This window comes from Cygnus olor, chromosome 1 (assembly GCF_009769625.2).
Source record: "Cygnus olor isolate bCygOlo1 chromosome 1, bCygOlo1.pri.v2, whole genome shotgun sequence".
Classification (NCBI taxonomy): domain Eukaryota; kingdom Metazoa; phylum Chordata; class Aves; order Anseriformes; family Anatidae; genus Cygnus; species Cygnus olor.
Genome location: NC_049169.1, coordinates 62344525 through 62368847, shown reverse-complemented (window position 1 = coordinate 62368847; position 24323 = coordinate 62344525).

Below are 24323 nucleotides of genomic sequence, written 5' to 3'. Positions count from 1 at the left end.
TTAACCAATCCACCTGCTCTGTATCACGATGTCCCACTATGAGATAGATTTGCATTAAAATGATGGGGAGTATTGATCTTGACTCTTCTTTTACTAGAAAATATTCCCACAAAATTGCACCCATGTTTCCTATGTGGAACCTAAATGTTTATTGAGGTCTTTTATCATGTAAATCCTTGTTTCATTACTCTGCATCTTTGCAGCTGCATCCCCACAGCCTTCTTACCTGAGTTAGTTGGGTCAAGGATACCTCATGCATATTACTTATACTGCAGATATATTTAATTATTCCACAACAGAAAGAGTCTAAAAACTTGAAGGAATAAATTATACTGCCACAGGTATAACATATTTTTAACGAGGTTAACTATTAAGAGTGTATTAGTACCATTACCTAGAGAAGTAGGGGACTTAGAAGATGAATCTAGTAAGTCCAGTCCTATCCTGGAAATCATGATGAAGTTCTCTGTATTCCTGGCATATAAACTATGACTGTAACAGGTATGTCCCAGTATTATCAGATAGAATTTCTATTGTTTGTTTTTTTTTCTTTTTCTTTTTCTTTTTTCTTTTTTTTTTCTTTTTCTTTTTCTTTTTCTTTCTTTTTCTTTTTCTTTTTCTTTTTCTTTTTCTTTGTCTTTTTCTTTTTCTTTTTCTTTTTCTTTTTCTTTTTCTTTTTCTTTTTCTTTTTCTTTTCCTTTTCCTTTTCTTTCTTTTTTTTCTTTTTCTTTTTCTTTTTCTTTTTCTTTTTCTTTTTCTTTTTCTTTTTCTTTTTCTTTTTCTTTTTCTTTTTCTTTTTCTTTTTCTTTTTTCCTTTTCCCAAAATCCAGAAAATCAGACCAAATCATGTCTGGAGAGGTAGCTTATCTATCTACTTACTTTGTAAGTAAATCAGATATCTGTGTTGTTGTTTCAGTTTTGCCTCAGGTGTTCAGAGCAGACCTCAATATCATCACTAAACCTGCAGCATCAGTTTTCTTTGTGGGTAGCATAGAAGTGATTATAGTTCCTTGTCAGCTTCTGATTAAGGTGAGTTATGCTTGTAAAGCTTTTTATAGATCAAATGAGCTATACGAGCTTCACAAGGGCTAAAGTAATGTTCCTTGACTGTGGATCCCCTCAGGAACTGGAAGAGCATGACAAAAGCATCTCCTCTTTGTGGCTGTAGTAATTTTCTGCGCTGAAGCAGGATGAAGCAAAATGGACTTTGCCTCTCTCCGGGTCCCGTTAGACTCTAGAGCTCTGGGACTATAATTCCAGTCTAGAACTGGCATTTTACATAAATGTTTCCTCTCGGACTCTGTGGTTTTGGTTCAATTTTTTGGTGTCACCACCCTCAGTCCCCCAGGGAGAGTGACAGGTGTTTGTCTATACTAGAAAGTGTAGAGTGGTGTTGTTTTTGCCATTAAGGAAAACAACCCTCAACCTTTTCAACCATCTTATTTTTTGAAGTGACACTGAAAAGATCCTCTACAGCTATGATGATCATGGCAAGCAAAGGAGAGACTGGCAGCACCAGGCAGTGATTTTTCTGTAATGCAAGAGCTGGATTCTTACAATTCCAAACATTGTATTCTACAACATTTCTGCACAAACTTCAGTTGCATGATTGAACAATAAAGCATCTTTGTACTACTATAAAAGACTATTTTTATTTATTTGTTTATTTTTTTCCCTCTCCTTTTTCAATCTCTGAAATTATCCATGTTACACCATTTCCTGAACAGTTCTTTGGAGCTGCAATATCAGGAATACCAGTCTTTGTTTCCTTACTTTCCCTTCTTTGCCCATCAGTATTTTTTTCTCTTTATAAGCTTCTTTTCCATCCTTGCTTTCTCAACACCCCTTGAACAAAAAAGCCCTAGCATTCCTCCCCTTGCCATGCAAGCAAAAATCTTGCTTGGTTAATCATTAATCTGCAGACTTCCTCTGTCACAACACTGTTTTGGTTGTTTATACCCTCATAGCACTTTTATGAGATTTTATGTATCTTTCCAAGCATGAAATAAGTACATGCATTTCTAGGAAATATATTTTACAGACCAGTGGGACAGATATTCTCACTGGGAATAACTGATCTATTCCAGTTTTGACTCACTATTCACATGACACCAGAGACAGATGTTTTTCATTGCCACATTTTGATCTCTTTTGTTGTTATTATTTTTTAATAGCAATAACACATGAATTTTTAAATTCATTGAAAATAGCCTGAAAATAGTATTTTTAATTTAAAATCCTAGTCCTTTTGAATATATCACTCCATATCCTTGTTCTGAGGGAATGATGCTTGAAGAATTCAGTGAAGCTAAGCACTTTTTAGGTATGTTTTTGTGATAAATGGGTCATATACTTTTCTCTCTTCCTTGTAAGAAGGTACTTCTGGGAATACTTCTTCAAACTGCATTCAAAATTTCTTAAGATTATTTTAATAAACTGTATGTCAGGATTTTCTAATCACTTTCCTTAAAAAAAAAAAAAAAAAGGGCAAAATACATCATAGATGTCTGCTTCAGTAGAACCAAAGCTATGTTGGATCCTTCTCTTTAACATACTGACTTGAATTTTGTCTGCTGAAAATTGCAAATTGTCCTTCTGTAAAGCATGGACCTATTCTTCAAATTGTAAAAACAGTATGAAAGAGGCACCCCGTCACAAAAGAATTTGAAACTTAGTCTAAAACAATTGTTACCTCCCAGAAAAAAAGTTCTATGCTCCTGAGTGCAAAATCAAATGACCAAGTTACCAAAGAGCAGCTGACTTAACTAGTCTATATTAATTTCATCTATTCAAAAGAAAAAGCTCTGCGACTTTAGCCTCTGTTGTTTGTACCATCTAAGAAACTGATAGTCTGATAGCTGTTAGACTGTTGGACTGATAGCTGTTTAAACAAATACTAACTAATGCTTTTGTGCCTAACAAAGAGGAATTTGTAGTTTGAAAGCTTTTTGCTTTCTTTTGTCTGTTTTTGCTGTTCTGCTGAATGCTTAAATAAATTTGGGTGGTGTTATTATGGGCAATTAAATTTCTGTAGCATCTGGAAAAGAATGTAAGACATTTCAACCATGTAACTTGGCCAAGAGAGGTGCCTGTTAACCTCATGCTACTGAAACAAGTAGTCAGTCAGTCATCAAAATCTATAATGCTTTTTTATTTTTTTATTTTTCCAGTGCTTAAGTATATATCTAACTTTCAATGGCAGCTTAAGCTCTACTGCTGTCAATAGGATAACAGTATGTCATCATACAGTTTTCTGAATTCTGAGGGTGGTATCTCAGCTAACTTCATTGTCATAAACACGTTTTCAAAAATGGAATGAATTTTTTGATGGAGGTTTTCCTTTGTCTTTACTGAAATTAAACCACTAAGCTACACAAGGAAACTCACTCAAAATAAAATAAAATAAAATAAAATAAAATAAAATAATATAATATAATAAATAAAAACCCAGTGTTATGTTACATTCATGTGTACACAATAGTCTATTAAATCAGGTATTATATCCCACCAGAAGACCAGCTAATGGTCTTTTGGTTTTCAATGACCCTTAGAGATACTGAGACAGACGTTAACGTTGTATAAACAGGAATCATTAGCGTTGCGCCAGTTGATACCCCTCAGTTTTCCAACCCATGCCAGCAATGGTGTAATTCTTCAAATACAATAACTTTCAAGTACAATAAACTTTCTTTATTTGCTCATTCAGAATTATTTGCTTGGTCACTGCCAGACACCTTGGTGTGACCTCATTTGATTCCTTTAGCAACACACTTGTTTTCTGGGGACACTACAGAATTCAGAGGCAACAAGATGCAGCTCTGCACAAAGCAAATTCACATGCATCACACGGTTTGTTCTCTATTGACTTGAATTTCTCTCAGGGCTTGCTGTGATAGCCAGAGCTCATGCTGAACCAGGGCTGGCTGTGCTGTGCTGTTAAGGCTATTGCTAATTATTGTACAAGTGTTTCTAGATTCCCCATGTTCCTGGCTCCTGTTGACACTGCGAGGCATGTCCAAATATAGATAAATTGATTTCAGCCTTAACCCACAAGATACAGATTTCTGAGAGCTTTGTATAAATGACACCAAATTGTTATCTTTTACTTATCTGTTCTTCATTCCTTAATTTTGTTCTGTTTCCCTTCATTTCACTGTGCTTAACACCTTGTTCTCTTTAATTCACTTCTGGGGCCTTCTGATTATTAAGGTCGAGTTAATTTAATACAGCAGTTTGCATTTGATTATCCAAGAGGATATTGTCTATGAATGTCTCTGTGGTAAAAAGCAGAAAAATTCAAGTTTAAAATGGGTTTGAATGAAACACTACTGAGCTGTTTTGGATAAATTTGAACTTCTTCCTAAAACTTTTACTCATTACTAGTAACACATTCAGCTAAGCTTATTTTAAAAAGATCAGAATTTATATATGTACGCATATGCACATTTGTATATACACAAATTCAAACTTGTAGGTTTCTCACAAGAAAAGTTGTTCTTGTGATATTTCCATCTGGAATCAAAAGGCCACAAAGCTCCCAACAGTTTGGTAAAGGTTTAGACCAGGCTTTAGAAACTGGAGATTTTTACATTTGAGATGTAAAACTTTTACCTTTTACCTTACATTAACAGCACAAGCAAAGTAGTAAAGGGTTACAAACATTTCCAATCTATTGTCATTCAGGATTTCACAACTGGCTAGGAAAGTGTACATGAAGTGCAATTTTTCTTCTGAAGACATCATACCTTTTATAGATGATTGAGTCTTGGTTATATTTAGTGTCTGAAGGGATTTGAGCAGGACCATACTCAAGAACCGGATGAAAATGATGCATTTGAAAAGACAGAAGAACTTGGTGAGCAAGAGTTGCACTCTGCATATTTCTGCAAGAAGGAAGAAAAAAGAAAAAAACTATCTCAAAGTTCAGAAATGTAGACATCTACATAAAGTCTGACTCTAAAAGCTTTACCACTTAGTGAGTGTCTGATTAAGTCTTCACCCGTATGACGTTCAATTCAGGTAAAATTAAATATTCCTTAATTACTTCTCCAAGTTCACTACCAGGTAGAGGTGCCAAGGTAACCCAGTCCTGTTCGGCAATATGTTCTAACCTCTCATTTCAGTTCTTCTTCAGCAAACATTATCACAGAATTACAGAATCGCAGAATGGTTGAAGTTGGAAGGAACCTCTGAAGATCATCTAGTCCAACTCCCCTGACGAGCAGGATCACCTAGAGCACGTTTTGCAGGATGGCATCCAGGTGGGTTTTGAACATCTCCAGAGAAGGAGACTCCACAACCTCTCTGGGCAACCTGTTCCAGTGCTCTGTCACCCTCACAGTAAAGAAGTTCCCTTTCATATTCAGATGGATTATGGATCACATTGCACTTAGGTAGCAGCTCAATGAAACAGAGATGCCGAACAGCGAATAGAGTTCACTGGCCAAACCCAGCATTCTGTGATTTCTGTTATAGACCTGTAACAGTATCAGGGCTGAGGGGTAAGTAGTGAAATATAAACAGCACAGCTGATGGGACCTCTTCCCATTCATGCCCTCAGGCAGTGGCAGGAACTGCCCAGACCCCAGGTCTCTGGATATGTCTGATGCCAGCAGCCAGTACTACAGTGTTTGGACCACCCAACAGACCATCAGAATTGCCCTTGTACCACAAGTTTGGATTTAGAATCACTGTGTCAGATTCATGGCCTCTTCAAGGAGACTGATGGGTCCTCTTTGTTCCACTGCCGTCCTCCATACAGAAGTCATCATTAATGCCACAAGAAGCTTCTTCACAGTTTCTGCTGTCTGCATAAGCTCATTGCAACTCTTTGGCTTAGCCAATTTCTGTCTCTTCTCAGACCCTACATACTGCCTCAGCTTTCTTACTGACATACCTAAACTTCATAGCATTTAATTTCTGCTTCTATTATTTGGGTAATTGTTTTTATATATTTTTTATGAAAGTTATTTTATTAATTGCTAATATGCATTGATTGCTTAATGCTTGTGCACAACACTTACGTGTTGCTGATTCCCCATGAAATGTCCTTCACTTTTATAAATATTTGATTGTATTTTTGATACAGTTACTCATCTCCATCTCATAGATGTTCAGACCTTTTCTTGATTTCAATGAAACATTACCTGGCCTAAGTGGGGATAAAGCTATTTACTTTTTGGAAATTACTTTGTCTGAGAATGAAAAAGTCTTTTTCAAAACTCAATGCATTTATTATTTTATTTTATTTTATTTTATTTTATTTTGTTTTGTTTTGTTTTGTTTTGTTTTATTTATTTTATTTTGTTTTGTTTTATTTTATTTATTTTTATTATTTTATTTTATTTTATTTATTTTATTTTATTTTATTTTATTTTATTTTAATTTAATTTAATTTTATTTTAATTTAATTTTATTATTTGTTTATTACTGTAAATGAAACTTTGCAGGTCCTTTGTGGTAATGCTAACAATAAAATGATTCTGTTAAATAAAAACCCACCAGGAGTTATTTCAAAATGTGAGGTTATGTGAAGAAGTGCAAAGAGGCTACAAAGCGTGTATACACCTACACAACCCTAGAGATAACCAATCACAGCATAGAATTAAAAATAAACCTTAAAGGGGGAAAAAAAAAGCCACAAACAACATTTCCTTTCCTAATGAAAGTGTTTTTGTGTGTGTGTCTGTGTGTAGGGGGGTGTTGTTGTCTTTTTTTTTTTTTTTTTTCTTTTGTCTTTGGTACTATCCAACAAAGCACTGAGCTAAACAACAGTTCAGCTACAATTCAGTGGTTGACTTGTTTTTTTCCAGCTCATGTTTTTTTTTGGCTGTAATTTTGGCCCTCTGGAATGATTTCTATTCCCTAGCTATTCAATGAATATAAATGACAATAAGCATGACAAGAACAAATAAAAATGAGTGTCCATAGCCAGTGTAATTCTTCTAATAACTTTCCTCCCAAAAAGTATTGCTGCAGAAAGAAAGATTCTTGCAGCACTTGTACAGTGGTGGATTTGTAGTCATTATCTCCCATTTGTGTTTGTTAACTGCCATAGTCTGGGCAAGCAACCCAATAAGTTTGTCTACCAGTTTATACTCTGGTCCAAGAACTACCAATGAATGTCATAAAAATATTATCATAATTCATCTGAGAGAGATGTTTTCTGAGAGAGATGTTTTCTGCAATCTCATTTTCCATAATACCTTAAAGCCACCATTTTCACTACTCCCTTATTTAGGAGTTTGCAAGATTTGGAAGCAGAATGCTGAGTATGGGTAAGATCAACACGTATTTTTTCTAACATGGCAGTATTGCATTTCTGTAACTGATAGTATCTCTGTGTTTAAGCCTCTGGTAGATGAAAATCAACCTGTAGCCTAGTAAACAATTTAAGATTATGCTCCACTGTAAAGTATGGCAGGGAATTAATTCTGCACACACATCACTGATGCCAGAAGAAAAAGAGTATGATCATATACAAAAGCTTACAGAAACTGGACTTGGTTCATTCTATTCAGGCAGTGAGATTAGTTCCAATGATAGCAGCTTTTTCAGGTCCAGGATCAGTAAATTCCATATTAGCCTTATCTGTGACCTAGGTAATAAGATAAAGTTAAGGAAAGTAAGTTTTGTCTTAACATGAATGAATTTCAGACTTATAAATAAGATTATCATGTGTATATCTTACTCTCTTTCATGGCTATTAGTGAGACCTGAAATATCTAAGTAATAAGAATTATAAGCCATATTTCTTTTCAAATCACCTGGTTTTATTGTTGTTATTGTTTTTATAACTCTGTCCAATATTGCTAGACATTTCTGGATTTAGTATTTAGGGATACCTTTTCCACCCCAGTGGTAATGAGATGTACAAACGTTTTCAAGCCATCAGTGAACATTATTTTTTTAATAATGAAGCCATTCAGAAACAGTAGTTACATGCATATAACTCTGATATGCATACATAGACATATATGTATGAACAGGCACACAAATATTAACACATGCAGGTATATGTAGGTACACTCAAACTCATGCACTCATAAGGAATAGTATATGCAAGTGCTTTATGAAGATAAAATAATTTAGTAACACTCAAATTTCTGTAGGAATATTGGAAATTACTTCCATTTCATTGTGTTAACACGCACCTCAAAAACAGAGAAAATTATTAAGAACTATGGTATGAACTTTTAGCCGTGTTCTTAAATATGTTTTGTTGTTATTTATTCATAAAAATAGATCTGAGAATTCCATCTTTGCAACAAAACTGAGAGATGAGTATTAGGTTACTGTTTAATAACTGACACCCTTCCTGCCTGCCTAAGGAAGACTACAGAATAATAATTTTCTGCAAATGGACTCTATCCCTAATAAATTACTCTTATGATTTATTAATTTACAGTAAGCCATACAACCAGAGTTCCTTAGAATTCATCACTCTGCAGCTGAAAAAAATAACTTTTTGACAAAACAAACAAACAAAGGTTTCAGATAAAAAAAAAAAACAACAGCTGAATTTAAGATTTTTGTTTTAAGATTTTGTTTTGAGATTATTGTTTTAAAAACAATTGCAAAAAAACCTATTTTAAGAAAGTGGATGCATTCTGCAAATATTGTTTTGACTCATGTGTCCTATTTTTGCAGCAATTTCCTTCAACTGAGCTTAACAAAAAGTCTAAAACAAAGGACTGGGGAAGGGTTCTCAGTATGGCAAGAACTGCGCATACACAGGATGAGAAAAATACCTTTGCTAAGATATTTTCAGTCCAAGCTGGAATTTCCAAAGAGAGTTGGCTTCCATATCCTGCAGCCATTCAGTAGCTTCTGTCATCTTTTTTAGACCTCTTGGGAAATTTCAGCCCAGATTTCTCTCACAAAGAGAGATAAAGAAGTGAAGTACAACAGGTTGGAAATTAAGTCATAGAGGTACCTGTTTAGGAGATTCTCTCTGACTCTCTCTCTGACATTTAAGTGCATGCCAGAGTGATTTCCTTGTAGACCAGGGAGGTTCAAGGTGTTGTTTCCAAATGCAGTTCCCTCTTCTTCTTTTTGTCCCTCTATCACACTTTCATCTACTTGAACTGCTTGATCTATATGAACATCATCCAGAAGCTTTGCTTCAACATTTCACAAAATGAAGCTTGCTCCTACAAGGTAGGACAGTCCAAAATAGGACCAGGTCCTTTGGACAGTTTTAAAGCATTTCTTCAGTGGTGACTTTCAGTCTAGGGGATCAGACTAAATCTAGTCTAAAGCATAAGTCTGCAGACAGAGGACATGTGAGGAGCTCAGTATGGGCTACATCTACCTACTACTTTGTTATTGTCACCCAGAATTACTTGGTGAAATAGACAAAGCCATCAAGTGGGCACATGCTTGACAACAGTCTTTGGTAAAGTCACATTGATGTCCTGATTGAGGTCTGGCCTGACTAGCCAAGTCCTTCCTGAAAAAACATCTCTGAAGATAATGATTCAATGTGGCAATTCAGCAGATGTCCAGCATTAAGTAAACAAATAGAATCATTGAACAAAGTATTTAGAAGTATTTAAGTGCTTTGCTGATCTGAGGCCAAGAGAAAATGCTAAGGCCTCTTAGCTTCTGGTTGTTTCTTTTGGCTGAGGAGTTGAACTTTTGGAACACCCTCCTGTTGTTAACTTGATTGTTCTAATCAGGACAGGGTCTTTCAAGTCCAGAATCTGCTGCTTAACCACAAAACCATTGCTTTTGTCACTGCACAGGTACCTCATCATCCCCTCTCCCATTACACATAATTGTGGTGAAGTCATTCCCCAAATACAGTATTCTCTTGAAAGGACCATGCCAGTTGGACTTCATGTGAATTGTTTAAAATTACATGGAAAATGAAACAAATCAAATTTCTGCTCTGCATGTTAAAATGTTAAGCAATATAAAGGAAACAAAGCCAATGTATCTATTATATTTTGGGGGTGAAATTTCCTTAAATGATGCATTATGTTAAGTTAATATTGCTAACAATTAGAAAAAAGTGTTTATGAAACAGTCAGACCCTCTTGTCAGCTGCACATTTCAGGGACTATTTCTCTGAAGAGGTACAGGCAGTGAGGAAGAGCTTGCATTATATATATATATGTATATAAATCTTTTACAAAGAAATGTCTCAATTTTTTTTATGATTTATTTTTTATTTTTATTTTGGGAGACTGACCATGGTGTTTTTGTGGCATTTATAATATTAAGCAAAGATGGAATTTTCTGAAATGAAATTACCATGCTTGACTTTTCATAGATATGTTAGTAATATTGTGTTATGTTCTTTTTTAGTCTTAACAATTGTCACCTGAAATGGCTAGAAGTGGCTTTGGGTAGTAAAAGAACAATGAAAAATATCAGGGGCTATTTCATCCTTTGTATCTCAAGTGTTTTATATTCAGGGATTGTTTCACCACTGAATTAGACTGAGCCGGGTGTACAGCACTGGGGAACTGGGGATGAGGGCTGGGGATACAGAGCAGCTATCACATGCTTGTCAGAGAAGTCTTAATTAGGAGACTCCTGAATGTCTAGTTGAGAAAACCTCAGACTCTACCCCATACTTCAAAACTCTGTAAAAAGGTATTCATGTATATGAATTACATATAGGGAATCAGAAAATTCTGACTGTATTCAATGTGAAAATTTCTTTTCATCTATGTAATTTCGTAGCTACATTCTTTGTTTTTTATTATAGAAATGGAGAGTTCAAAGCCCAAGGGTGGTAGTTTATTAGAAATTCTTCGTATGTATGATTCTTGCAAATTTCAACAGATAATTAATTTTGGCATCCGAACGTACTCTCCACATTTAGCAAAAATGTTTAATCTTTCTTTTGTTTAAGCACACACTCATCATAATTCTAAGTTCATGAAAGTTGAAGAAAAAAAAGTTTTGTCATATCATGTATGTGACCATGCATAAAAAGTGATCACAGAGGTCAACCAAAAGAGCTGGTTGGGCATACACATACACTTAATACACATTTTATATTGCTAAGAAGGAAATAAAACCATTTCAACTTGAGGAGAAAAAACACCCATACAAAAAACAACCTCCTTCCCCTAAACGTTATTTTTGTTCCGTTCCTGTCAGGGAACCAATCCAAAGCCTGGTGACAATGATGGAAAACTTCAAATGGGATTCAAAGAGTTTTCAATTAGGCCTTAAGTCTCTTCAGTATGAGCCATTGACAGTCTCCTATCAATCAGTTTGTGACTGTGAGCTCATTTGTCCTGTTACATTTTAGTCTACCGGCTTTAAAACTACTGAGGAAACTAACTGGAGGATTTTATTTTCTCCACCCAACAAGACTGGAAACCAAAAGTGAATGTCTCTGTTGCCAGAAGAGATAGGCAGAGTTTGCTTGAAGATGTTGCCTTCTGCTTTGTTTCTCCTGCAAAAGAGTAAGGTGCTTTCTATTTTTTTCCCCTCACTCTGCTACAATCCATCTCTTGCAGGCAAAGGGTCAGAGGAGAAAAAAGTGTTACACGTCAGCATACCTGATTCTTGAGCAAATGAGCTCTAAGACAGTCAGGGTGATGAGGAAAGTGCATGCTGTCCTCATGTGAAATCAACACATTTTCCTGTGAGGAAATACCTCAAGGACATTCAGTTCCCGTAAGCTTCAGAAAAACAAGGATGTGAGTGGAGGAAAAAGACCCAAATAAATATCCCTCACTGACAGGAAAGCTGGAAAGTAATCTCAGCATAAATTAGACATTAATGAATATGCATCACATTATGAATATGCTAGTCTTAAGAAAAACTTGGAGCAGAGAAACCTAGCACAAACATCTGAAGGAAATCAGGTTTAATTAGTTCTATTGCTCAAAAAAATGGTATTTACCCATGTATGCCTAACAACAGACACATTGCTAAGACAATGCATTTCCATCTCTGATACAGGTAGACATCACAGAGAGGCAGCAATATTACTTTATCCTCCCCAGAACATCCCGTCTTTTCTTATAGCTCGGAGACAGCATCTCAGATGACAGCCCTCTTGTTCATGATGGAGATGACCTTGGGTGAATCACTTAACTTCTTTTTTTCCATTAAAAAATAATAATAATAATAACAATAACAATAATCTAATATGCACTTCATGGGGGTAGAAGGCTTAATTAATGTTTATGAAGTGCTTTGAGATGAGACCCAAGGATGAAAGTACTATGCAAGTGAAAAGTATTATTATTTTTTATTATAGCTTAAAGCTATATAAGAAATGAAATATTCCAAACCAAAATCCACACAGGCTCACTTCTGTACTGTAAACCCTGATTATCTCCATACACAAATAGATGATACTTACCTGATGACATAATCTCCATCAGTGATATCTTTGTTACTGTTTCCTGGCCCAATTGCTGACCTTCTTTACTATCTCGGTTGGCTTTGAGTTCAAATGGTTTGCTTCAGTCACCAATGAATGTCAGCAAAGGTTGTGGGATTTTATCATCATTATTGTTATAGTTATTGTTATTGTTGTTATTTGTTGTAGTAGTAGTAGTAGTAGCAGCAGCAGCAGCAGCAGCAGCAGCAGCAGCAGCAGCATTTCTAAGTGGCAGTTTACAAAGTGGCTTTTTTTAATCATTAGAATTATTTGGGTCCATATAACTTATTTAAGCTTCCCTGAATTTTATAGGGCTATGCTTGCCCATACCAGTGGAGGGCCTAGGTACCTTCACTTTCACCATGCTGTCTGCATGGGAGAGATTGGCAGAAGCCCCACCTTAGCTGGGGAAGAAAGGGTAAATGCAGGGCACAGGGCAAATAAATCCCTGCAAAGTTCCTGAGACCTAAGCAATAGAGAAAGGTGATTCTCGGGTTAGGACTATTAATCTCAGGATGCAATGGAAAACAGTGCAGCAACCCCTGGAGTTAAACCCTAAAAGTTAAAAGTCCCTACCTGGAGTGGGGAAATTTAGGAAGGGCGTCTTCAGAGAAAATAAAGACATGGAGAAAGGAGTAGACAAACACAGCCTAATCAAGGGGTGTAAGGGAAGGCAATTTGAAGGGTGATAGAATACAAGGCCCTCTAGACCTTTTATTCACTTTGTTTTGACACGGAAGTTTTTTCACTCAGATTTATCTTAAGATAGTAGTGAACATAAGCCTATGAGGAAACTCTCTATTGGCAAGTTGAGTTTCAGACCTGTGCCTGATAGTCTTGTTGGTTTACAGGATCCAGTTATTCTGAGTGAGCCTAGTATTGTACAGAAATATCATAAAAATTTCAGAGCAGGGCATTTTAATGGAAGATACTGACAACAATGCTAACATTATCTTAATAAGTCCTTCCAGCAGGAAGAAAGAGGAGAGACACAAACCCCCCTTGGTGTCCTGTTTATTTAGAAATCCTGAAATTGAGTCCAAGTGCTGACTGTACCCTTATTATGAATGAGGGAAAGTTTCTTTAGAGGTAACAAGAATTTATACATCATCTTACCCCTACCATTTCTGTGTTTGAGGAAAAGTTGTTTCCTTGTTGACAACATACAAACCAACCACATTTTGCAATCTTTGTAATGAAAACCTTACAGATTTTTGCACCCAAACATAAGTGATCACAAGGTTTGGATGGTTTTTGTTGTTGCTGTTGTTTTTTTTAAACCTTCCTTTTAAACCTATCTGTTTAAGTAGTGCCAGATTGTACTTTGGGTCTTGTCTCACAGCTTTAAAACTTTTCTAGTGTCCTTTGCTCTCTGTTTTTTGGTGGCTCCCAGGCATTCTATTTCAACTGCTCAAGTGCTGGCTGAAAAGAAGGAAAAAGTGGTTCTTCTTAATCTCCAATAGCAAGAAATCCTTGCACAGTAACAGACCACCAAATTTAACTGAAGGAAACAACGTTTTGAGTCTATACACATTGTCATCCTTAGCACTAACAATGTAAAATGGGGACAGGGGGTTGCTAGGGGGGCTTAATGAGCAACTTGTTTCCATGGCAGCCAGTTTGGAAATCTGTATCTTGCTGCAACCCTTGTTAAAAAAAAAAAAAAAAAAAAAAAAAAAAAAAAAAAACTATTAATAAAATAGCAGGGAAGGTACCAAAAGGTGATATCTCACAAAGTAATCCTAGGAGCAAAGATTACTTCCTAGTCACTTCATCCTCTTGCCCTTTTCATCGCACTGATCTCTTGTCAGTCTCATAGACACTCAATTATTTCAAAGTTAAGAAGATGCAGAAAAGTCTACAAATGGGTGCTACATGTCTTCTAAGAAGAAAACTGAGAAGTTAAATAACCTATGATAAATCTTTCTCCGTTTGTCTAGCCCTCTCAGAAAATAATGTTTAAATTGAGTGTCATTAGACATCCCTTTGTTCAATAGATACTGAGAAATGAAATATAATCTTAAGTTTATAATCAAGTCTATATATGTACCTCCTCCTTCCATTTTTATTTTCTTGTCTTGATATTCCTTAGAAGGGCTGATGAATATTTGCATTCCCTATATCATCTGCTGCTTTTCAAAATCAATTCCACTACATTATCCCCAAATTAAACTGTCACAAAGAAATTTCCTATAAATGATTGGCTTCCATTACTTTATCACAAAATTAAAAGTTCAAGTTAGAACAAGAATGCAGCAATGGATAGAGTTTTGGACTATGTACCTTTCTCTTTGTGTGAAATATCCCACATATATTTTCTGCTGTGGTTGATGGAGAACTAAAATCCTCTGTCAGGTTACCTCGTTTCATTCTCAGCATGAATCTTTGTTTTCTTCTTTATTCGTATGGGGAACTCCTCTTGCCATCAAAAGTGCTGCTGTGCCAGCAGCTCCTATGAGAGCAATCCACATAGACGGTGTGGGAAAAGAAGCTGTGCCTGGATGAGTATTAATCATTAATTGTAGTCTTATAATGAACATGGGAGCTGTTATGCTTCTGCAGGATTCTGTGCCAAGCCTTTTGCTGCCTGGCAATACAGCTGTAGAGCTTTTGCTTTCACAATTTAGTCTGTTGGCTGACATTTCACCCTTATGAAGATAATCAGATGATCTTGATCCTTCCTTCCTTCCTTCCTTCCTTCCTTCCTTCCTTCCTTCCTTCCTTCCTTCCTTCCTTCCATTTGTTCTAGAGCATGTAAACAGTTCCTGTTATTCCTGCAGAGAAGTACTTTGCAGTCTTGATTCATGATCTTCACAGTATCCATGTGAGTTATAAGACAAAAGGTGGCAGAATTTGTCTGAGAAGACAACATAGTGATGGTAGCATGTGAAGTGGCAGGACTACCCACATTAAAAATCTTGCCATGCCAATGGACCTCTTGATGGTCCCTCTTCTATCCTGTGCCGCTTTTCTCTTGACTACTGCTGTGGCCAGGTCACCTGAGGTGGTAGGGCCATGTCCCTAATCCACAGACAGAGAAACACCCATTCTGTCTTGCTTCAAGAGCCTGCCTACCAGGGGTCAGCAGGTCTATTAGCTGGATGTCACATGTAGGAGGAAGAAGCCAGAGAGACAGACAGTCTGCAATATCTGGGGCTTGCAAATAATTGCGGGGAACTAAGATCAGTACAGGGGCTTCCCAGTGCCAGTAAATACCTGCTTGCTAAAATCACAGGAGTCATAGACATAATCCATGACAAAGCAGAGATTTGAAACCTCAGAGTTATTGCCAACTGCAAGAGGAGAAATATTGAAAATGCTTATGGAAGTTGCTATTCACTTTTTTCCAGATGGGGTCCTTGCATGTCCCAGAGTGTCAATAAATGTTGTAAACTCTCCATGGTGTATGTATTCAGTTTGGGCCCAAGAGGGCAGCTCTGCAGAACTCTGCAAGGAAAGCTCTGAAGCCTTTTCAGTCCTTTCTCTGCAAGTTTCCTGCATGGGAGAAGATATGTGACAGAATTAGGAAATTTAGACTATTTATTATTTTTCTCTAGACCCACCAGACAAAGCACACCATTCTGCACACCTGGTATGTCTACTGCAGACCCTGCAGTGGGACTGTCCTGCTCCATGGCTCAACTAGGGTTGGGTTGAGCTCAGTACCATGTTGGCCCAGTGGTTTCTGACTTATTGACAGGGTTAGCTATGACTTGAACATATGCATTTTCCCTGGGGCACTGAAATGTCTAGTGCAGGTCTTGCTTTGCAATAATATTTAACCGACAAACTTGTTTTCCAGAGACAGGCTGACTTCATAGGCCAGACTGATACCCAAATGAAGATAAAAACCATAAGTGCCAAGCAGAATTAACAGTGGCTGGAAAAAGAAAAGCAGTCACAACTTTCAAGCATCTAAAATGAAATTACAAGACATTGTGTTTAAAAAACTATTGGAGCAACTGAGTGAATCAGAGAATTGACAATGCATCATCATCATTTCATTTTTGCTTAAAGTATAGAGATTTATTTTATTAGGCACAAAGGTCTCTTTGTTTGTAATGCTGGTTGCCTTCATTACCCTCCTCAGAAAATGGAAACTTTTTGAAAAATATAGGCTGATGATGTCTTGATTCAGGATTTGCAGTGAGCAGGCTGATGGTCCTCTTTGCAGAACAAAGAGGCGGACGAAACACAAAGAATACTCTGAATGGCTGAGGCCCAAGGTATTTTGGACTTGGAGACAGGAATAAGCTTTTAATTGGTGTTGAAAAATGAACTGGGCAGAGGAGAAGAATAAATAATAAATATGCCTTCTGGCAACACAGCAAGAAACTGCTTGTTTGTCTGCTCACCTTCAAAGAGGGCCTGTACATTGTGTTCTCCCCTCACAAGTTCTTAAAGACTTTGTTGGGACTGAGAAATTTAAACCCATGTTTCTAAAACAAATCTATCTAAATATTTTTTATATTAATGTCAACACAACAAAACCTAACCTGTCTGCACTTTCTATGCAGCAGCAATGTGTTACTGACATTGTTACTATTAATTCCTGCTGCTGTTATTTCTAGTGATGGCAGAAGGCTGCAAAACACAGCCTGTGAGCACTGCATGCCCCCAGTGCCAGATAGTCCCTACGGTAAGCTGCCCATAACTTATCAGTTAGATAGAAAATGTTATCCCCATTTTACAGATGAGATATTAAAGGTACAATTAGTACCAAAGTCATTTACAAACCTGCAGACTTTTTTCAAAAATCTTGACAGGGTCCTCTCACTGGAAGCTTGAGAGGCTCACCTCTTAGGGGCATAATGCAATAGGCATACAGTGGTATTTGTAAACATGTCTACACTATGGCTTCAGAGAGATTGAGTTTAGATGCAAAGATACTTTATAAAATATTTAAATTACTTTTAGAAATATTATTATTTCTAAAAAAAGAGGTTATTTATTCTTTATACACAAGAAAAAGTACAGTGAAATCTAATTCTACAACATCTCCAGAGTCCCTATAGAATTCAAACTGTGTTCAGAACAAAAGTCGTATGATGATCATTTACCAATTTGAATGGCTGCAGAAGCAACTCTGAGGTAATCCAATTGGCATGGTGAAGAGGGGAGTGATGGATAAAAGTATCATTATATTTTCAGGGGTCTATTTATCTTTTAGTTTTCCTGAAAGCCCGTTTTTGGCTCCAGTTACAGAAATTCATCTGCTTCTTAATGAAGTCTGTAAATGAACCAGAATAATTCCATCTTCTTTATTAAAAAAACCAAACAAACAAAAAAAAAAAACAGTAAGATAAATCATTTATTCTAAGTGTCACTGGCGTAAAATTTAGGAAAGATAATTTATCTGAGACAGTTGAATTTTTAGAACAAAGACTTTATCTTTAAACACGTGCAGTATTTTCCCAATTAAATATTTAGCAAAAAGTTGTTTCCATTGCTATTATTTTTCATGCCTTATTAAAAACATTACACCATTAAAATTTTAAGATTCTTAAATAGATTACTGAAAGTGATTAACAGGAGTAAAAAAAGTACATAATCATTTGATTTAATTTCTTAATAATGTTCACAAAGAATGTCTGCAGGAAAAGGTTATGAAAAAAAGCATAATGAAATTAAAAATGGCCCCAAACTGTTCAAGAGCAGACTTTTAGTTCCTAATAGCTATTTATTTATTTATTTACTTATTTATTTTTGGGGGGGGGGGGGGGGGGGGAGGAAGCAGGTTAATGATCAAATGGTTTCATTGAACTTTCTCTAGAAACATCATCTTGTCTTTTGAGCTAAGGGTGATTCCATTCCATTTGGAATGGAATGGTCATTTGATAAGGAAAATTATTTTTTAGTGTAGCAGAATAGAAGGAAAAAAAATAAAAAAATCCAATGTGCATACCAGGTAGCATCTGGTTATCAGAAACAGACTAATGGATCAAAGGTGTATCTGGGAAGGTGTTTCATCTCACTTGCTTTCAGCCATCTGAAGGGTTGCTGAGGTGACTAAATTCTGTCTGTGACCAACGGAGGCAGACAAGAGTTGCAGGCTGACAGTTCACTCTGTCCTCACGTGCTGTGATAGATGGGATGTACTTTCTTCAGAAGATTCCTATGCTCCTAGCTTGGCTATAGATGGAGCCTGGATACAAGTAACTTTCAGATGGCAAAAAGTGAGCCAAGATGAATCCTGTTCTGTCGGCTTCTGTCTTGTCGTTCCTATCAGAGACAGGAACCTCTTCCTATTTCTAACATGGAAAAGATATTAAATTTGACTGACCAATAGAACAAAAAGGTTTTGCTCTGATAGGTGCACCAAGAAAACCTGGATAAGTCTTTCTGGTTGTGGAAAGAAGTTAATGTATAGGTTTTATATAGCTGGCAGTAATTTCCAATGACATAACAGAGCACTGCTCAAATGCAGTACTTTGAAACACTGCGCTTCTTTGGCTGTCACCCTAAATTTATGACAATTAGATATACAGTCTAGTTTTCTCTGTAACTTTTCCAGCACGTGCATTTAATGAAGTCTAAGGACTTTACATCCTTGACGTGTTGATCACTGCTAAGGAAAACAAAGGAAGAAATAAAATGACTTGTTGTTATAAAAGGGAAGACTGCATGCACTCTTAAACTGCACTCTTTAAATAGTGAAAAAATTTTACACTTGGAAAGAGAAATTATTTTTCACAGTACAATTCCAAATCATTTAGGTTTTCCCTTCTGACAATATTATGCATACAACGCACATTCAGATGATCTTCTCTGAGCAGTTTGCAAAGACAACCTAATAAAATTGAACCTCACTTTAAAAATACTCCATAATAGTGAAAGAGATCTGACATTAGCCTAAAATAATAATAATAATAATAATAATAATAATAATAATAATAATAATAATAGAATCTATGGTATTTGCTTTAATTTGTGCACATCTTGTCTTCTTTATAGGTTTTGTGCAAACAGAGACGGACAGAAACAAGCTTATTTTTAAGTTTACAGCTCCTTGTGTCTTACAACAGTGACAAAATCTCAGTTTGAAAACAAAACCAGAACTGTAGCCTTTACCATGAGTTCATGTTCACTAACCCGTATGTAAATCTCCCCACGTTGACAAGATGAGTCTGTATAAAGCTGCTATTCTCTAACATGCAAAATGATAGCAAGGTGTGGTGGTGGAGTTACTGCAGTGAGAATCCTGTCTGATGGGGTGTGAAGTCAGCAGATTTTCACTCTGTGGACCTCTAGCTTTGCTTTCCTCTATAAATGTGATGAAAGAGCAGCAGAGAGATGAGGAACATGAGGATGTGTGTGCCAACTTTTAAAACACTATCCACTGAGTCTCACCTGCTTACCCCTGCCCTGAGTTGAAAAACATGTCAAAGGGTCTGAGAACCGAGAGAAACCTGGTCATGGGAGAGTGTGATGGGGGCCATTCCTTCATTGTGACTTCAAGTGACTTCTAAGCAATTTGGGTGGAGGACTGAGGTGGGCTTTTGATAGCAGCTGGAAACTACCGAGAAATTCTGAAAATCAAATCTGTGGCATTCCTTGTTGGAGAAACCCTGTTCAGTGGATGCGTCTGAGAAATGGAATGACATTTCTAAAAAATTTAGAGCCTTAGATCATGTCCATCTCATTCTCTAGCTCTGACAGTGGCCAAGTTGCCTTTTAATCATGACTCCACTTGTCACATCTATGTTTCGGAGAATATCACATCTGTCTGAGAGAAGGGTTGGTTGCTTTTCTCTTTTTACCTGTACCTTCTGCCCTTTGCCTCTGAAGTTCACAGGAAAATACAAGTGTGCTTGTGTGTGTACATGTGGGTTTCTGCCAATGGATAACCTTACTGATAATCTGGTAGCCCTCATCAATTTTTAACGTCCTTATAGAATAACAGCGTCTGTTCCTTGCTTGTCACTGAGATTTCAAAATATTAGATGTTTTTGTTTATTTGTTTTGTTAAACTTCATAGTTAAAAGATAAGTGTTAGCTTAGTGTACCTCCACTCCTCCCAGAACAGCATAAAATAAATAAAAAATAACAAACAAAAAAAACAAAACCATTATAAACTAATTAACCAGCTACAGAGAAATAAGCAATAAACAATGACCATGACTTTTTCAAACTCCTCTCTTTCTTCATATTACTCTAAAAGCAATAAGGATAAGCAATTCAGTGCAAACGGTATTAAGGTAGGCTAGAAACAGCTGCTCACAGGGCCTGAACTAGATTTTCAGCTCATATAAATCGGGGTAAATCTACTGGCTTCAGTAGGGGGATGTTGGTGGCCTTTGAAGATTTGGGCTGCTGCATTTCAGGTCTGGAGCATTTTCCTTATAATTTGCTTTTTAAATGGCTTGTAAATGACTTGTGTTGTAGAGAGAGAAGGGAGTGATAGTCAGCTGGTTCTGTTGAATACAGTTTGTGCCAAGGCTATTACTTAGAATGGTCTGCATCAGTAAACTTGGGGGGGGTTAATATTAAGCAGTTACTACTGATGTCAAACTTTTTTTTTTTTACTGCTTCCCAAGAAGCACAACACTTCCCCTGTAAACATCTAGCAAAGTTTTAAGGTACCATTTTAATTAAAGAAAAACTTTTTTTTGTTGTTATAATATATATGAGAAAGATATAATGTAAGAGAAGAAGGCTGACTATACATGTTCCTTATCATTCACAAACCTGAAGGGCTAGCCAAGTGGCATGTCACTAAAAAGTATGGAAGTGGGGTCTAGTTTTACAGAAAACATCTGCTTAAAATGAGTAACAGTCCCTACTCTCTCATACATGATTCATTGGATTTGAAACATTTTTAACACCAATATTAAAAAAAAAAAGCAAGAAACATTTCCAACAGCAGTAATTGATATGTTTATTTCTGTATACTTACCATCTATTATAGTCCTTGTGACATGCTTAAAAAAAACACCTTAATGTAAGACTACTGTTTGTAGTCACATTAAGATAAATATTTGCAAATGGTACTGAGGACCCTAAATTTCTGAATGTAGTATTTCAGCGTCTCTTTGTTTGTTTGGGATTTCGTCAGGGTTGGATTGCTTGTTTGCTTTTTACATCTTAAGAACCTGACTCTTTAGATGTTATTCTGTTCTGCATGATTAATATTTTTGTAAGTCTTGGGTATGAGAACTTAAGTCACATTGCAGATCTGTGCAGCTGTGACTTCTAAATCTCTCCTTAGCTTTTCACAAGATAATTCAGATGGGAAAGGACTGTGGGTGTTCTCTAGTCTAATGTACTGCTTAGAGCAGCTTGTTCAGGGCTTGATCAAGTTTGGTTTCAAAATTCCAAGGATAGATATGCTGCAAATTCTGTGTTCAGCCATTATTTTTTTTTCCAATGATTATGCTCATAATGAAAAACCTTTATAATATCTAGGGTTGGTCTCTCCTGTTTTAACTTAGGAGACCTGTTTTTCACTCTCCTCCCATGCACCCTAGTGTAGGACCTGGTTCCATCTTCCTGGTAAACTTCTCATAGCTAGAAGACTAATTCTAAGGCTTCCTTAATGCTTCCACAATGATTCTCTTTTCCAGGATAGTGTTCATTCTCTTGCATGGCCCATCCTTGAATCAAACTGTCTTATTTGTTTTGTAGTTTACATTTATTTATTTATCTGGAGGGGGATGGGGGGGGAAGAGGCATGAATGGGGAGTGAGGGGTGTAGAATGAACGGTTTAAAATAAAACAACAGAAACTAAAATATTCAGGCAACAAAACCTCACACTGTAATTTAAGTAAATTACTGTATATGCCTGTGTGTGTGTGTGTGTGTTGTGGTTTAACCCCGGCAGGCAGCTGAGTACCACACAGCTGCTTGCTCACTCTCCCCAGGCAGGATGTGGAAGAGAACTGGAAAGCTAAAAGTGCAAGAACTCATGGGCTGAGATAAAGACAATTTATTAGGTAAAGAAAAAGCCATGTGCACAAGCAAAGCAAACCAAGGAATTCAGTCTCTGCTTCCCATTGGCAGGCAGGAGTTCAGCCACTGCCAGGAAAGCAGAGCTCAAGATGTAGAACAGTTCATTGGGAAGACAAACTCCATCACCCAAAATTTGTTTCTCCCCCCCCCCCTCCCCTTACCCCAGCTTTTGTTGCTGATCATAATGCCACATGGCATGGGACGTCCCTTGGGCCAATCTGGGCCAGCTGTCCTGGCTCCCAACTCCTGGTGCACCCCCAGCCTCCTCACTGGTGGGACAGCACGAGAAGCTGGCAAGTCCTTGGCTCTGTGTAAGCACTGCTCTGACCCAACTGAAACATCTCAACTCACAGGCTTCACTTTCCCGTTTCTCTCCCCCATCCCGGAGAGGGAGGGGGGAGGGTGAGCGAACGGCTGTGTGGTGTTTGACTGCCAGCCGGGCTAAACCACAACATGGTGTTATCAACATTATTTTCATGTGTGATCCTCTATGAAGAAAATTAACTCTGTCATGGTTTTGTCTGTGATAGTGTGTAATAAGTGTCACTGAGGTGTATGAACACAGCGTATATTGTTAATCTTTTAATTTCACTCTTTGTTTCTCCTCTATGTTTTTTTTTAAGCTTTTGTTTTGACTCTAAATTATTTAGAGACTGACTTTTCTCATTCAGCTCTATTGAATTTAAGACTATCGTCAAGAATCTGAGTTATTTAAATGTTAACACCACAAAGATGATTGTTAGAAATAATAACGTTGTTTTAGGCAGGATTTAGCTGACACGCACATAAAAAAAAAAAAGACTAAAAGTCAGATTAGTTCCTTCTCTGCAGATATCTCTGTTCTGTGCCACTGCATATGGCAAGAAAAATGAGTTCTTATTTAGGCTGAAAAAGAATATTTAATCCAATTGTAACTGAACAGAGGATTTGAGGTAGGTGGAATAACTGCATTTGTCATACAGTTGTGTTTTGTAGTCTTTATAGCAGTGTGGAGAGAAGCCCAGAGTATGTTTACATACCTGTGCTTTCATTATCAAGTCAATATTTGATATGATGCAAGAGAAACAAAGATTTCTCGAAGGCATCCTCGAAGATAAGACATGAAAGCAGTTAATCAATAGACAGGTCCTTTATGGACTTCTTCATACAAATTTGAACAATGCAGAGATTTTTATGTGAATTTGAAAACCAAAAATTTAGTGTATATTCAGACTCTTCTGAAAGTGGTGACCTGTCAAGGTCTGGTGACCCAAAGAAGGAAAAGATTCAAAATATTTGAAATAACCCAAATGTTGTTTGTGTGGCATTTCCTGACAAATAGCTACATGTCTTTCAGAGGAGAGCTGATACAGACAGGAAGTTTCATCTGTTGGATGAAAATTAATTCTTTCAAAAATTAATGACATTATTGTGAGCTGGTGCTTCTAAGAAATTTTAACTTTTACAAATAGTATTTTTTAGGTTGGAAACTGGTTACCATCTGTGGTGCCACTGTCCTGAACCTACAAATGACTTTGCTGTGGTGTGAGGCCAGTCCTTGGATGCAATGAGGCATCTGACTAACGCTAACATCCATCAAGCCCTCTTCCGCATGCAGCCTGCATGATGAGAGCTCAAAGAAAACAAAAAATACAGACGTGACCACTACTTGGAAAGCCAGCCTCAGCTAACCAGCAGATAGGTAGTCAAACATTGAGCATGACATAAATAAAGTTTATGCCCAATACTTAAAGCATTATCACAAAGTCCAGTGTTCTAGTACTGAATACATGCAAGGAATGTTTATGGGGTGTTGAAGTACGGTAAAAGGGCAAATTCCCTGCAGAAATTATTGCTGATAATATTTCAGTCCGCTCTGATCATTACAGCATATAACACTGGTAGCACAATGGAACAACTTTCAAATAAGAAGGAAAGAAGAGTGCTGTGCTGATTCTGTGATGCATCAGTGTCATCTGGAAGAAATTTTACAGATTCATTAGGCAGCAAATTAACACTGTTTAAAAAATTATTATGCAA